At 41.4% G+C, this 14,485-nt stretch overlaps 1 long non-coding RNA gene across 2 annotated transcripts in view; it reads left to right on the plus strand.

The window, feature by feature from the left end:
* The first annotated feature begins 1,600 nt into the window (after positions 1-1,600).
* LOC104146209 (uncharacterized) overlaps positions 1,601-14,485 on the plus strand; it is a 33,846-nt gene continuing 20,961 nt past the window's right edge. For both annotated transcript variants that reach the window (XR_011134850.1, XR_694583.2), the window contains exons 1-2: positions 1,601-1,763; positions 3,049-3,130. This is a non-coding gene — a long non-coding RNA (uncharacterized lncRNA). The remainder of the gene's footprint in view (positions 1,764-3,048; positions 3,131-14,485) is intronic.

A 14,485-nucleotide genomic window follows, 5' to 3' on the forward strand; every position in this document is an offset into this window, starting at 1 on the left:
TCCTCTGTAGGGCACGGGTTATTTTTTCCGTGCCTACCGTGACTCCTGCCGTCCCTAGGCTGAGAATGCTGAACTGCGAACGACTTCCCAGCCCTTCGCGGGGTCCGGCAGGTCTGAGTGACGATCGCTTCCATTCTGAAGACAGCTGCAGCGAGGAATATGTGGCACTGCTAAAGATTCCTCTGGCTAATAATCTCTCCGTGTTTCTTCTATATATGGCAGAGTGATGTAGTTGTTTGTATGGTATGAGATGTTCTAGAGCTCGATGGCCCAGTGAAGAGGTGCAGCAGGGTAGACTTTTATTGTCTTCACGTGGAACACCTGTATTTAACCTATAGAATTGAAAAGATAGTCTTGGGGTTTCATGTAAGCTATTAAAATCACAACTTTCATCAGGAAAGCAACAGAAACTACCGTTGCTTGCACCGGTTGACAGCTTGCTGATTTATTCTAAACCGAGCACTGTTATTTCAGCGTACTTGTGAAACTCTGAAAATGTCTTTTTAAAGCTGTGTGCAAGAGTAGGCCAGTCCCCAGTGTGCTCATCTCTCCAGTTAGCTGGCTGTAAACCTGTTAAGCTGTTCAGCTGTTTCGTATCCATATTGGGAAAGAATCATGTGTTACTGACTCAAGCCTAGGGCTGAGGTGTGTAACTGCACTTCCAGGCACGCTCTTGGAAGAAGTATTATTGTACGGATTACTGTGGCATGCATTTCAACACATGGCATGGAAATGATTCTTCCATTAAGAAAAACGGTAAAAATTCTTACCATTAAGGAAAGCTACTGTGTAAGGAAACATCGAATGTATACAGCTGCTTTAACAGGAAAGCTTGCTCCGCTGTTGTTCTCTATCAGTTGAGAATGCTTTGGAAATTCATCTCTTCCAATAAATTCCACTAAACAAAGCTGTCAGCATAATTCACCTACCTGAGAATAATTCACCTTTCTCCCATGGCTGCGGTATAAACTACTGGGGTGACCTTTTATGAGCTAAGACATTATATATTTCTGATGCTACCCAGGTAATCGTGTGTGTAAGAGCAGCTGTTGTGTTTTAAATTGGTAGACTGAAGCTCCCATCCCATCACTTTGCTGGCCTAATACAAATGTTTCTGTTAATCACTTTAGCATAACACACCTTTAAAAATATTTGTAAATGCCTCCTCAAAGTCATTTTGCAGATAATATTAATTCACTTCACCGATAGGATATTTACTTTTTGTCTTCCATCATTTGGCAAGGTGTTCTATAGGACCTGGCAGTGTCAGTCAAGATGAATTCAACTTGCCCTCCTTTATTAAAAGGGTTTTGCATTGTATTATTTTGTTTTCAGAGCACAAGTGATACTTGTGTAAATTTGCAATCAGTCATGTTTTGTCATCTTTAGATAGGCCTGGCTGTTACTCTCCTCCAGGAATGGTCCTGTTGGCATCAATAGCTCAAGTGAAATACTGATTAGTTTGACTATCAGTAGAGGACTCTGAACTTTCATTTGAGTTCAGTGTTCTACTTTCCATCCAAGCGGTGTAGCAAAACTTCAGCCTTCCTTTCTCACGCATTATGTAGCCGTTGCGGATTAGAAGAAGTATATATCAAGCCATAGACGGGCCAGAAAAGAGCTTGCAAGGTCCTCTGATCTGTCTTCATCTTCCAGAGAAAAATCATCGCTACTCTAATCGCACGACATGGAAGATGATCCAAGCTCTGTAAGCACCCTCCACAGTCGGAAGGAGGAGTATCTACCAGAGACAATTCTCTGAGGTAGCTGTGGTATTTCTAATTATGAATTTTCTGTCTGTTTTGCCTAGGTTTCCTATGGTAATCACCTATTGTCTCTGTTACTTTCATGTCTCTGAAGATAAAGGTAGCTCTGCTATTTTGGGGCCAAGCCATGAATCCTCTGGCAAGCAGTTACCCACTGACTCAGTGCACTGGTAGTAAGGAGATTGCTTACCAGTGCAAGTAGAGGATTTGCAGTCTGGACATTTCACAAGTTACACTGTTTGACCTTTAGCTTGGGTGGTCTGACCAGTCTGCCTAACTCCCGTTTAGTGTGGACGAGCTGTGCAGTGCAGGATTATGCAAACGTTTATCCCCGAAACTGAGGGAGCGCATTAGTGAAACTGCATGCACAGCATTGGCTAATAACGTCACTTCTGCTGGTGATGGAGTCAATGACTTGAAAGGGATTATGTTTGTTGACACAGAGCACATCTGGCTGCCGTACAGCCGGGCACTCCAGAGGTCTAATTCTGTCCTGATTTACTCCCCATTCAGTTCATGGCTCTAACTCTTCCATATGTGCCACGTGTTGATAAATGTAATTCTTTTATCAGTGACTAAATCAGGACAGAACTTGGCCTTCTGTTTGTGCCTGCAGATTTTAACTTAACTTTAGTGATGCACTTAGCTTTAGGAGGCTGAGTATAAGCGCTTGCTGTGTCTCTAGATCTGAAATGTCAGTGCTTCTTGACCTGAATGCACAAATGTTTGGAACAGGGCCCTCTTCATTTCCCTTGCTGTATTTAAAGGATGTTTCTTTCTGTTTAAAAAGTTTAATTTGTAGGATAAAACAGCTGCACTGTAAACATACATATACTACTACTAATAATAATAACAACCCTTGACCACCCAGGAAAGTCTTTTTTTTTTTCCCCACAGTGTTGAACATCATGATTGCTCAGTGTCACAGCAGGAATGGAACTTTTTTTCTTGAGACAGGGCTTTTTGGAAGCCTTTCCAGTAGCAGTAATTGTTCTCAGGAGCTATGTTACCCATTTGAGACGTATTCATGGATCTGATAGAAAGCAGCAGCATAAACTGTTCTAATCCCCCTTCCCCCCTCCCCTCCCAAAAAATAAGCCCTCAGAGTGATAACACTTATAAACATGCATAAAACACCCTTCGCACATGCTCAAATAGGCAGTTCTTGTACTAAAGTTGTAATTAAATGTACCGTTCACCTGCATCACCATTCCCCACAAATACTAAAATACTTATGTATTTTTGAAGATGATAAACTCTCATATCATTATCCATCTCCTAGTCTGTGAGACATCTACAGCTTCTCTCAAACCATGTTACGTCCAACTTCATTGCACTAGTTCCTGCTGGCCAAACGTGAACAGGTATGAGTCGAGTTACAAAGGGTAAGTTACAACTCAGCTACCTACCTGTGGACTGCTCTTTACTGAATGTTGTGCGACTTAGCTGATTGATCTAGCTTGCCCTGTTACTGCACGAGCTCTAGTGCTGACCCAGGACTCCTGATAGGAACTCTCCAAAGCGTATCTATCTAGCAAAGTTGGGTGAACGCCATTAGATGAAATGAACTGAACCCAAATGACCCCCATGAAAAAAATAATATAAATCTCTGTGTATAAAGGTAAAAACATGGCCTAGAATTTTTAATTATTAAGGCAGGACATTGCAGCAATGTATCAATCATCTGTAGGCCTACTTGGAAAATTGTTTTCGGTAAATGCATACTGAAACACCAGAACACTGGTAAGCTTGCTGCAAAAAGAAGCTTCGTTAGAGGTGAAGAGACCAAGACAGTTGCGATTCTACCACAAAGACATTGTTCTGGACTTTTGGAATGGTTATTCTGTGTCTTGGGCTTACAAATAAATCATTCTGTTTAGTTCAGCTTTCAAAATTAAGTTATTTTTGGAAAATGTTTTATCATTTGTAGATATAATCAGTTTGGAGAAGGTAATGTCTTCATTCTGGTTTTATTTGTTTTTTACGATTACTGAAATTATTTCTCTTCTTTATGAGAGCCCTTGTAAGCTGCAAAAGGAAATGTAGCTAGGACATAACAAAAGAGCTACAATTACAAAGCAGCGTATCCACTTTCCTCCATACTTTGAGTGGTTTCTTTGTGCTTACTTATTCACCTTAGCGTATTTAATCTAAAGAAAGCTTTTGTTAAATCTTGTTTTGCGGGTATGAATTCACAGCTTTCCTGCCAGCCCAGGAAGTCAAGTGAAAATCTGATGGACTGGCAGGAGAGTGAGAGTGCTTTCAGCTAGACAGAGATAATTTATTGAATTTGGGGAGAATGTTTTGATAAATGTGTTCCACTTACTTGTACAGTTCCTATGGCAATGCTGCCCTTTTGGGCCCTCTGGTGTAGTAGAGAAGTGTAGCTATCAATTTTACAGAAGCAGCAGCTATTTTTGACAAATGAGTGAATTGACAGAATCACATAATAGTTGAGGTTGGAAAGGACCTCTGGAGATCATCTAGTCCAACCCCTCTGCTCAGAACAGAGTTAACTAGAGCAGGTTGCTTTACTGAATGAGTTAACTGAGTTGCAGGCTGCCCTGCTCGTTAGTGTAGTTTTCATCTTTCCTATTGTATTTTGATAGAATTCTTATTTGCTTCACTTTGGTAACCACAGGGCACTTTGTGTATTAGCTATTCTATTTATCTCTATATATTTATATATTATATATAAATATATGTATCAAAATATTTCTTATATTTCTGCTTATGAGTTACTGGTGCATCTCCTTTGCATGCATCTATTTATTTTTATTTCCATACAGAACTGAGATAATGGATCATGAATCTAGGAGAAATTTAATGGAACTCATCTGGAAAGCATGAACCAGAGGAGTATGAACCTTGAGGAGGTCTCAAACTTCTGAGTTTAGTTTAGGTGATGACAATGATTAACTCTTCTACCTCTTTGTTTTCCATCTGTAAAACAGGGATAGTTATGCTTATGCTTTTCTCCAAAAGCATTGAGTAGCTTAATCACTACATTGAATGTCAGCTGCTAATGTGGGTGTTGCATCATTATTTCTCCCATTGCAGCATTTTTTAGACTTTCATAAGGATCCCAGATTTGATAAATCATCTTTTTCAGATGGAGGATATTCTAGAAAGTCTTCAAAGCTTGATTTCTGTTTCTTAAGTTTTTGTTTTTGTAAAATGTTAGCAATGTACATATATGCTGTAACCTAATTTCTCCACTATAGTTTGCTTATGCTGAAGGGACTCATTCTTCAATGACCAGACTGGGCAAGCTTGCAAAGTAGTTTATACAGCTTGCTACTCTGAATGAAACATAGCTTCCTGTTATCTAAGAAAAGTAATGAGGACACACTGGAAGACTTGGAGCTTGCGCTTTTACCTATTCACTTTGTTCCAGCAGCATTTTGCTGCCCTTTGTTGGTTTTCTCTTGCTAACCGTCTTGTCATATATGCTTCCTACCATATCATCTCCATGCAACCAAAGAGCCCGCAAACCAGCTTCTGTCCCAGGAGATGCAAGGACATTCATTGGCCATACTTTAAAATCACCTGCCTCCTTCTGTTCAGCAACACACAAAAACTTTCGGTTGGAAGGAAGCACAGCATGGAGGTTTTGACTCAAATAAGAAAGAGAACCTAATGCATTCAAAGATCTCATTAATACAATAAGCTGTGAAGGTATGAGCTATAGAGGAAGGGGCAAATGGCTGTGCAAAATCATGAAGACAGGGCCCGAGTCTCCATCCCTCTACTCAGAGTTCAGTTGGTACGATTCCCTTGATCTCACGTGAGTTGTGTGTGTGTGAAATAGCGTAATAGAGCAGAAAATCCTGCAGAAGTTTCCAGTAAAATCTAAATGATCCTTAAATGATTGCTGTGGGCCTCCCCAACAAGTGTGGCAGTACACGTAGTAATGCTGCCCAATGCTATCCAATTTTAAATTGGATAGTTAACTAGAAATCTAACCAACCTTGTCTATTTGGAAAGTTATAATTCCCATGGCAGAGAAGGACTCAAATGACCAGAAGCTGTTTCCATGCATATAGCACTGAGCTTCTTTCAGCTGCCATCATTTTAAGTTCTCCTTTTGCTGCTCTTAAGGTCATACTTAACCAATACTTTCTTCCCTTTCCACTTCATAGACACACACATTAATTAAAATAATAATCCAACGAGCCTCTCCCCTGAGGTAAGTCATGATGTATTTTACAAGAGTGGGTTTGTTTGGGGTGACCAGAAATGATGCATATTCTCTTAGTTTTGAGATGATTATTTTGTTGAGAAATAGAACAGTTTTGTACAGCTCCCAGGTGTAATAGGCAGCCTCTATATGTCATCAAGGACAGAAGGGGCTGGAGCGGTTGCTTCCCCCTTCTGTTCTGACCTGCTTTTTCCCTGCTAATGGTTATTGTCTCTTAGACAGTAGGATTCCTTTAGAGAATCAAAATGAATTAGGCGAGTAGTTTAAATGCTTGGTTTCTAATGCCTTGGTTTATCTTCATCAAAAGTGCAGTTTAACCTAATGTTTACTTGCTAATACAAATTTTTTTTTTTTGGGGGGGGGGGGGGGAAGATGGCAATTAAATATGCTTGTGGCTATCTCTGTATTTGCATTACTTACTGTATCCTCCTGAATTAATATAGGCAAATATGCATAGTAAAAATAATTGGTTTGGTAAAAATGTAGTTGATCACACTGTTCAAAGAAAAGATCGTTTGGGCTCCTCTGCTCATGCTGAGGAAGAGCTAGCTTTCATAGGTGCAGTTTTGATGTGATCATTTTAACCCTTGTCTCTGTAGGCATCAGCGAACTGTGCTACTTTATTTCATTCCGGTCGAACTCGCAGCTGAATCCCGGTTGCTAGATCCTTTCTATCATTGTTAATAGGCAAAAAGACCATCCTACCTAGAGTAAATGTATGTGCACTGTAAAGCTGCTTTTGCCTGGGAATAATATGTTTGCAAGTGTCTTGTGTAATGAAAGTGACAGGTTGCTTTCAAGTAAGGCGGTCGGTAAGGGCTCATCAGCTCAGGGCAGTGCAGAAGGTAATGTGTTTTCTGCACAGATAACTAGAAAGGAAAATTGGCTGGATGCACTGCAGTGTGGATCTCTGCTTCCCTGCTTGGAGCAGAGATAAGTCTCCTGGCCTCTGCTGTGCCCAAATAAGCTGACAAACCTGATGAATGGAAAAGCCTCGTATCTCAGAGTCACAAAAAGCACCGAGGTGAACTTGGCAAACGTACCGTTCTGAATGCACTTGGATTATCAGCCGCAGCCGAGTAAATGGCTCGCCCTTCAAAATACGGCCTTCTGAATCAAAGCCAGCGATGTAGCCGTGGATGTATTGGAGTCAAACGGGTTATCTTGCCTTAGAAAAGTGATGTCACTAGCAAGATATATCTGTGATACTTACAGGGTTTGCATCTGTTCTTTAGAGAGGAATACTGCAAAGCTCTTGAGTGTTTAAAACTTCTTTCAGTTTTTGTTGAGGTTCTTGCCCTCTTCTCATGGCAGCAATTAAAGAACAGTGTTTCTCCTCAAAGTAACTATGCGCTCAAGAAAAGCAACATTGCCGGGTGCCTGTGTAGTCTTGCCAGCGTTCATGTTCCTGGGAGCACCTCTAGCCTCTCCTGCAGAGGCAGTAGTTTGCTGAGTGTGTATTATATTTGAGAAAAACTTGGAGCAGCAAGTGCATTCCCCTGCCTGCTCCACGGGGTACTCCAACAGGGAGCAGGAGGGGAGAGATGAGCAGGTGATGAACTACAGAGACAAAGCTGATCATTAGAAACATGCTTATACCTCTATAACGTAAGCACCCGTAAGTGTGCGGTGATACAGGTCATATGTATGAAGGAGGAGTAGGGGCTGGGAGCTTAACAGTCATTTGGGGTTTTGCTGTATGTTTGGGAAAGAAAATTTTCAAACTGGAAATTAAAAAGGAGCGAGGGGGTTAGCCCATTTTAATGCTTCCACTAAGGATAAGAAACTGATACCTGAGAGGCCTTTATACCTTTTATTTCCATTATTTATTTCTCTTTATTACTGTTTGTGTACGGTAGATACCAGTGAAGTAGCACAGAGTGTTTAAGGAAGACCTGATGCCAGCAGCCGTGCGGGAGCTTTGCAAAGGCTGCAGAAGGAAAGAACGGCGGCAGACAGGGCACTTGCGTCATCCTTCAAAGTATATAGAGTAGCATTGGTGTGCCCCTTATTGCCTTCTCATCCCCCTTCCTATCTTGAGCTCGGTACACCCCGCTAAACTCTTCCCCGTTTGCGTCTCATTGAATGTGTGCACTGCCCCTTGTTTCACGCGCTTTGCACAACCTTCTGCCTTTGCTCTGCCTGTTGCCCCTGCGTTAATCCCTGCAGTGGCGATAGTCTGAGGTATTACTCAAACTGTGGAAGCTGGGAGGAGAAAACCGGGGGCCTCGTACCCCTGGCTGTGCCGCTAGCTGCCAGGCAGGCTTCAGCGCTGCTAGTTCACAAGGCAAAGAGGGCAGTTTTGTGAGTTGCTCCCTCTGCTTCGGCATTGCCGTCTCTTTAAAGGAAACAAGTATTTTGCAGTTGTTCAGCCTTGTTCAAACAAACCGAAGAAGATTGGAGGTCAGTTCATTCAGACTGATTAAAATTCACAGGTGGGAGAGGTCAAGCTGCTCTCAAAGCAGGAGAGAGACGCTTGCTTTTTTTGACCTTTTTTTGATTTCAGCTGCTTTTGGCAAGGGAAGCTGGCCGATAACACAGGTGCCCAAGAACATGCCTCTGTCAAAATGAGGATCTTCCTCTTGGTGAGATTGTCTTCATTTGGTAAATTAAAACCTACCATTCACAACCCAGGGCATGGGAGGAGGTGGCCTCTTCTGTTAATGATTTTGTTGATTACAAGATCTTGGTGTTAATTGCGATGTGTATGACTGGTGCATTCCAGGCAAACAGTGTGTCTGTCATCAGAGCATCTGGGGAAAGGGAGTTGGCTGCTCTGCCAAGGGGTCACGCATTTTTTCTTCTTTCCTTGCTGAGATCTATTTTGTGTGTTCTATGTGCATGCACCTTAATCAATGTCAGCAGTCTTTAATTACAGTCAAATGATACTTACCACTTCCTAAATCAATGTGTTTTCTAAACTAAGTGCCTGCTTACAAGAAAAACTCCATGAGCAAAAAAAAAAAAAAAAAAAATCTCTGCTTTGCACTACAAGTCATCATCTCCACCACCTGGTGAAGTCTCACCTGGTCTTTCAGGCAAGTGGCCTTCAAAGGAAATAAAAACTATTTTCCTAACTCTGTGAAACAAAAAACTGATTTGAAGCCAAATGCTTTTCTGATCTCGGGAACCAAGAAGCGAACACAGTGCTGAAGTGTCTTTCAGAAGGCAGTTTTCAATACATATATTCAGTGGATGCAATGAACTGTGGTTGCACTTTGGCCAAATTCCTTTGCTGCTGAATGTATGTCTATATGGGGGATCAAGCGGAGGCTTGCAAAACGGGGTTTCATGACTATTAGTTCCAGTGCTGTGCTCTTGGCTGCCCTGCAGCAGCTGACTCTAGTTATCCGTAACAGTGTTTGTGTAGTGCAGTTCTCCCTGCTCGCTGGTGTTTTCGGGTGTATAGCATGTTACTTACGTATATGTGCACCCTGTTTTAACTGGAAGATTACAGGCTCTAATCACTGTGAAAAAAGTAACTGGTTTAGGCTGAAACAATGCTAGCAAGCAATGTGTAGATATTGTAAATTAACATAATCTGTTACTTACAAATATGAAGTTTATTGCTTACAATGTTATGGTCACTCCTCTAAGTTGTTCTTCTTTGGAAATCCTTTCCCATGAGCTGATAAATATTTTAAAATTCAGGGATGGCTTTGGATGTTTGAGATGTTTACTTTAGGTAACTGTTTCCTCTGTAAACTGAAGGAGCGTGAGCCTGAACAAATGCAATGCTTGTTCTGAAAGTGCAAACGCTTTCCCATCTCCCACAGCATCTACTGTGCTCTTTATAGGATGCTCTGCAGCACAAAGATAAACGTGATGATAGTTTTGAAAAAGCACCAGAATGTAGCAAGGATTGGCTAATATTTTTCACTCAAACTAGCGTAGTTCAAAGGGAGGTTTTTTGCAAAGAAGTGGAAGGAAAAATGACTTCTCAGTATCTCTGAGTTTTAAAATTCTGCAATATGGAAAAAAACAGCTTATTGAAACTCTGTAGCCCTTATTTACACTACTAAATAATTTCAAAACATGACTTCTGAATTGAAGCTGGCTAGGTTTAAAGAAAATAAAAAATGGATTGCCAACAAAAAAAATCACTATTTTAGCTTTTAATTTGCTATTCTGCTTTGAACCATATCCAATGGAGAATTAGTTTAAAACATATTGGTCAATTGTTTTTTCAAACTAATTTAAAAATCACTGAATTTAAACGTACTTGGGTGTCCCATGTTTAGGCTCCATGCAGCATATGGAGAATTATTTCTTGGTTTGTAGTTAAAACTGGTAGTTCAGTTCTCTGTGCCTTTGGACACTAACTTGTACCTAAAGAAAGCAGATGTACCATCTTGCCAGACCGGATCGGTAATGTTAGAACCCTATATAGTGCTGTCCCTCTGCGCTGGGGAACTGAATACAGGCGAGGGTAAAGGGTTTTGTTTGTCTTCTGGTGCGACCCAGAAGGAAGGTTGCATTATCTTCACGTGTGGATGATTCTGTAGGGTTTTCTTGCCCTATACCAGCTTTTCCAAAATAATTCTAGTTTCAGAGTATAACGTAATGTTGCCTAGATTAACAAGGGACAGTGTGTGTGAACCCTTTCCAAAAAATTAGTTTATTTTTCTACATTTTTCCTGACCAGCACTTGTCAGAGCATAAGGTGACATTTGTGCATGAGGCTTTCTCCCTCCCAAGGTGCTCAGGGCAGCTGCAAGTAGTTAAACTACATGATAAAATACGTGCTTAATAAGGTGTGCATGTGTATATATGCATACGTGTATGAACAAAATGAAGGCATGGAAAAAAGGGAGAAAGTACTGAGGTTTTTGACCAATATATAAGGAAGTCATTAACTGTTCTCCATGCCCTTTGTGGCTGTAACATCCTCCCACCTTGCCCTGGCCGTATATTACATATGATCAGGGGTTTCTGATGTAGCACTGCAGCCTCTTCCCTGTTTGTTATGACTGGATCCAGCTCTGGGACGTCACTCAGCAATAGTCTTTGCTTAGAGTTAAAGCTGCTGAAACAGTTTGCCTGGCAAAACATACAGTAGGGTGCTGCCATCAAAAAGCTGGTAAGTAAGCAGTTAGCGAAACATCATTGCAAGTTACTGTCTGCTGACAGCTCATGACAATCTGACGCTTTTCAAATGCACATTTTAGAAGCGTGCTTAATCCTAGCACGCAAAGGCTATAGGAACAGCTCAACTTAACCTTTACAAACAAGCGCATGCTGTGAATTACAGCAGTGAGGTGTTGTAAGGCTAGTGGTGTGACTTCTAAGGCAAGTAACAGTGGAGGGAGGCCTGATAGGCTTAGTGTGTGCAAAGAACTTACTGAGAGGGGCAAAGGGGGAGAGGTGATTAAATTGTCCTGCCTGTAAGAAACACTAGCTGCCCCCCCGCTAGCTGAATCCTAAGCGCAGATTAATACAGCTAGCCGTAAACGCTGGGGATTTCAGAAAAACTTTGTCAGGTATAAATCAGAGAGAGAAGCGGTTCTCTACAAGTTAGTTGTTCAAATTGTTTCATTTGGGGAGTATTTTGTCCTGCTGCAATCCCTGCAGCTCTGTGCAGGTTTAAAACGTCGGGAAGCGCGAGGCAGCGTGTGCATGGTGCTGCAGGGGGTGAGCGGGGCTGCGTGCCTAACCTAGGGGAGTTTGCAAGTCAGGCCTGTAAATACATGAAGCCATACTGCAGCCTGCCCTATCTGACAAAATTTCGGGGACCAAAGCTGCAGGACGTGTTGCTGAATAGAGCCCTGCTTATGTGCCACATCTCCTCTTGCTGCCCTGGAGTATCGTAGAGGGATTAGGATCTCTGGTCAAGCAGCTGTGTACAGCCATTCATCCCTGCTGCGTGGTATTTTAGTTCACTAGCAGGAGTTCATGATTCATGTTAATGTGAAATATATGCTTGCTAATGTAAGTCATCCGACTTGTGCCAAATGCAGGGTCAATACCATTATCACTAATGCTATGAGGGGAAATGCTGCTAATGTGATGAATAATCTTATAATGAATAGTCTTTAATAGCCTCTGGTTTTGTATCTCATCCAAAAGGCAGGCTGGTTTCCTGATAAATTAAAGGACTGCCTCCTTCCTGTGAAGGAGGTATTACAGAAGTTTGTAATTTGCTTACCCAATATTAAGCCAGCTTCCTTAAAAATTCTAGATCAGAAACCTTCACTCTTGCATCTCCTGCCCCTTACCTGACTGCTCAGGGTGCTCTTTCCTACCGCACCACTCGTTCTCCCTCTCCTTTCTGTAATGCAGTGGCCATCAGCAAGGATCTGCAGAATTGAGAGCAAGCTTAAAATGAAATAAAATGTTCCCTAGCTGGAAGCTAACATGCATTCGCATCATCTGTGAGTCGCGCAGAGGGAAAAGCAAAGTATCTTGAATAGTGACTTATATCACTGCCCGCTCTTGAAGCACTGAGAAAGTGGAGATTTAGGCTGAGGAAAGCATTATGTGCCTTACTGCAAGTTGACTAGATAGTGCTACATTTGTATTTGATGAATTTACGTATTACCTTGCTTACTAGTACAAAACTAGTATACATTGGCTATTCTGAGAAAGTCCCTCCCTCCAGATAATTTGAGAATTAATTTGTGTCAGACAATGCTTAAGCCATTGTTGTCTCATGGTAGTTTGTATCTACAAGATACTAAAAATGTCTTTAATGAGGCCCATAATAAAACTAATGGATTACAATGACTTTCTGAATTTTGCTCCTGGGTGGAGAACAGAAGTGAATTGGAAGTTAGAGGCTGGAATTTAACTGTTCTTTGTCACTCGCTAGGATTGGCATGACCTCCTCATATGCAGGTTGTAAAGGGGGGGGGGGGAGGGGGGGAAGATCAACAGCAGGGAGACTGCTGAGCGAGACTGGGAGTTTAAATAGAAGAGGTTCAGATCTATTTGTGTCTACCCTTAGGAATCAATGTTTTGCTTCATTAGTGTCTACTGACCCTCATTTTGTCCCTCTACAGAGATGGTCTCTGCCAGGTTGGGATCTGGAATTCACAACAAATATCACTGCATCATCCTGAGGCAGAGAGAGGATCTCCTCCAGGTTTGAGAAAGAAGTGAACAAAAACTGTTTTGAATGGGAATTGTTCCTCAACAGGAACTGGTGCAAGTCCTGCTCTGAATTCCACTCTAATTTAATAAACCTTAAAGCAAACAGACAGGATGTTGTGGATACCAAACATTTACATGGCTTCAAAAAGCAATTGGACAAATTTATTAAGGAAAAACTAATCAAGAACTAGTGAATCCAAGGTATCACTGTTAGTTTTGGAAGCCACTCGGGCTGCGGAAAGCTGGAAAGATTCTGGGATGTGATGCCATGGTTCCCCTCCTCCTGCATTTTCTAGGACTGACCAAGTCTCAGGGTACCAGACTAGCCGTACAGGTCTGCAGAAGAAGCATGATAGGTAGATGCATAACTTGTACTCAAAATGCTGTCTGTTTTTTTTAATATTGCCTAGCTTTTACCTCAACCCATACAAACTTTTATCATTCCCTTGTTCTTAGGGGAAAAAAAAAAAATTTGTGCCAGTGTGCTTTGAGTCAGCTCACTTCTCTGCAGGATGGATTTTTTTGTTCACCCCTTTCAGGATCCGTAAGAGATAGCCAAAATAAACTTCAGATCTTACTGTCTGCTCCAGTAGGTCTTTTGTTATGTTAGTTAGGAATGAGACTAATTGAAATCTTTGTCAGTTCAATTCTTAATGAGAGGCCCTGTGTGACTGATTATTTTTAATAGTTGCTTTATGACCCTCTGGGAAAAATTTAATTTCTTAACTACATTTATAGCAAAAGGTCTCCATGTGAGCTCCAAGAATTTGTAAGATTTGAGTCCTAGATCTAAAAATTAATTTTTCTAAGGTAGAGTAATTTTATTACAGTGATGATCTTGTCGTTATCTTAGTGGTTTTTTTCCTGAACCCACAACAGTGCTTTTCTAAGATTCTGAAGCGAGCTTTGCTAAACACTAATCATAGCAGAGCCTCTTTCCTTTTCTTTAGTGCCAAATAAAACCTAGCTGTAAGCTATAGAGACTCATAGACTCATCAGTGCCTGGGCAGAGAGGCAATCCATTTTTATCTTCTGCTCTATATATTCCTTAATGTCTGAACAAGCTTCAGCAAGCTAACTCGCCACAGGAGTGCTCATCTGAATTTATGTGAGGAACTGTTTGAAGTAGAACCGAGGTACTGGGAACCAGGTGTATCTCCAGGGGAGAAGTGCTGATGCCTGCACAGCACCTCTATTCAGCAAACTGCCCCAGTCAGCCAGTGCTACTAGAAAACAATTTTCCCCTCACCCATCAGATTATGCATGTGCCTTACATCAAAATGGTATCTGAGGCTGCTATGGCAACCTTCCATGAGATCAGATTGGATGTGGAACAATATCCAAGTTCTTTCCACTCAATTAAGAAGGATTATGGACTAAGGTTGGATGTTTTCCAGATTCCTTGAACTCCACCTTACTTTGTCAAGAG

The sequence above is a fragment of the Struthio camelus genome, chromosome 16 (genome assembly GCF_040807025.1).
Source record: "Struthio camelus isolate bStrCam1 chromosome 16, bStrCam1.hap1, whole genome shotgun sequence".
Lineage (NCBI taxonomy): Eukaryota > Metazoa > Chordata > Aves > Struthioniformes > Struthionidae > Struthio > Struthio camelus.